This window comes from Dasypus novemcinctus, chromosome 22, assembly GCF_030445035.2.
Source record: "Dasypus novemcinctus isolate mDasNov1 chromosome 22, mDasNov1.1.hap2, whole genome shotgun sequence".
NCBI classification, from domain to species: Eukaryota; Metazoa; Chordata; class Mammalia; order Cingulata; family Dasypodidae; genus Dasypus; species Dasypus novemcinctus.
The window spans coordinates 54,461,237-54,463,591 of record NC_080694.1 but is presented as its reverse complement, the minus strand read 5'-3'; the positions used below and the strand labels follow the sequence as shown (position 1 = coordinate 54,463,591).

General features: G+C 55.1%; 1 long non-coding RNA gene across 1 annotated transcript; it reads right to left on the bottom strand.

Annotated features, from left to right (window-relative positions):
- Window positions 1-510: 510 nt before the first annotated feature.
- On the bottom strand, window positions 511-1,867 carry LOC139437306 (uncharacterized). Its single transcript, XR_011647060.1, has 2 exons — window positions 1,726-1,867; window positions 511-1,623 (listed from the first exon to the last, which is right to left on the bottom strand). It is a non-coding gene; the product is annotated as an uncharacterized lncRNA (long non-coding RNA).
- Between the last annotated feature and the right edge of the window lie 488 nt (window positions 1,868-2,355).

The window sequence follows — 2,355 nt, the reverse complement described above, 5'->3', positions numbered from 1 at the left end:
CCACCGCACAGAGCTGCCTTTGTAGAGGGAGTCACCAACGGGGGAACGACCAGACAGGCGTCCCAGCAGAGGTCCCCCTGGGAAAGCTCCCCCCACCACCCCTGAAGCCTGCTCCACCGGGCTGGAGTGCCACGGCTCACTGATGGGAACCCACCACCAACCCCAGGGACACCCCCCCACCCCGACCACACCAGCAGGTCTGTGCAAGGTGGCCCCCTTCAGCAGCTCGCCCTCTGCGAGCTCGCTCCACGGCAACACAGCCGCAACACAGCCGCACGCTGCCCTTTGAAACGCGGCATTGCTGACTCCAAACACCCGGACACCACCCGCATCTGTACCTAACCATCTCTCAGAGCCGTAGGACGGCCTCTTGCTTAGAAAAGGATTTCTCTTTTTAATTAGACGCTTATTCTGGTATTCTAAAAAAAAAAACAAAACGGCACAATGTAAATAGAAGACTATTCATCTCCACTGAGCATGGAGCATCTGAAGCCTGGGGTAGCCAGCTGGTCTCAAAGTCATCTGGGATACATTTATTTTGATTAAATTGATCAGATTTCTATTTACAGGATAGAATTTTTCACCATACTGAATACAGCTGTGTTTATGGGGACGGGTAGAAGAAGAAAACAAAGCCCCACCATCAGTCCTCGCGAGGCACAGAGCACTCAGAGCTCCAAGGAGTTAAAGCGAGGGGCTGGCTTTCACAGTAAAAGGAAAATCCTGCACGCAGCTGCTCTGGCCAAGCTCTCGCTAGTCAGGAAATGGGTGTTGAGCTGGAGCTGAAAACACAAGCTGTAATCAAGCCCGATCCAGCAAAGTGACAGACTTCCTGTGTAAAATGGGCAGACATCTCCCTTTTTTTCTCCCTGTCCATACACGCATGCACATGCAGTTAAATCCATGCTGCAAGACTGCTGTTTCCTCTGGGGACACCGGTACAGTCACCTGGCCCATCAGTTTCTTCCTTGACAGCAGGGTAGACATCCAGACTACAATTTACAGTGCCTCCATCCAGACGCTGGGTTATAAATTCTGCCATCCTCCCTAGAAGGAGAGCGCAGGGTGCAGCCCCACGGCAGCCGGCGGCTCCTCTCCTTCCAAGCGCTGCCTCACTCTGCCTCTCTCCAGCTCTGCCTCCATCCGTCAGGTACCTTGTTGGTCCACCTTCAGGTACGGCGCCTCCACCTCTGGACAGGGGGCTCCCCCGGGCGCAGCCTGAGTGGGTGCACGCGGCCGGGCTGGCAGCCGCCCTCGCCCTGCGCGCACCTGCTGGCACCGCGTGGACAGGATGCCTAACTCGCCCTTGCCCGGTCCTCGGCTCTCGTGCTCTCCGTCCCACCCGGGCTCTTCTGCAGCGTCACCCTGTCCTCCACGTGTCCTCGTGCAGCGGCCCGGGCGCTTAGCCACCACTCCCCGGGCAGGTCCTTCCTCCGCACTGCGCAGACAGCAGGTTCCGGTGGCGGGGGCGCCCTGGCGAGGCAGGGGTGGGCGGGCGCTGGGCGCAGGTAACCAGCGCGAGCTTGGCGCGCCCACGGCCACGCAGCCCCGGAGCTGCGGGGAAAGACAGGCGGCCTCAGCAAACGCCCACACGCACACCCCAAAAACAGTGCAGCTTGGCGCCTGCAGGGGTAGGAAGAAGAAGAAGAAAAAAGACACAAAGCATAAAAAAAAAAGCAAGAGTTAAAATCAAATTTCAAAAAAAAGGAATACATAGATCAGTACTTCGTGCGACTTTTATTTCTGACGTTTCTCGGTGTCTCGGCCTCCCCGCCCCCTCCAAAATCTCTTCTGTCCCCTGCACGCTACTGTCCATGAGCACCGAGTCACAAAGGCTCTGGCTCCAAAGTGCTGCAAACCCAGCGTCACATGAGAAACCACATGACGAGCTGGAGTCGGCTGCTGATGTGGTCAACTATTTCACCAGGCAGGGGGGAGAAGGAGGGAGACAAATCTCAAGTGAGACCTGCCCCTCGCACGGCCAGGAAGAAATTTCCTTACAAGAGCAAGAACGCGTGGCTGAAGAAATGCTTGCAAATGCAGGTATATTTTACCTCGACACCCTTCCGCAGACTGAGACCATGGAACACTTCACGACACCCTGAGGATGCTGTACCACAGACTCTAGCTGGATGGCAGTAAGATTATTTCTAGTTTGTATCAGTCGAAGCTGATTCCACTTAAGTGGATTCCTGAAAAGCACACACCATGTCTTCATAGCATGATCAGGCTTGGAAATCCAATTCTATTATCTCTCCCTGCAATCTGTATCTGAACCTGCATTCTGAATAATTTATTTTTAGACTAATAAGATGCTTGCCAAGACCGCTCCCTTTCTTCTGGGCGAGCAGAGCA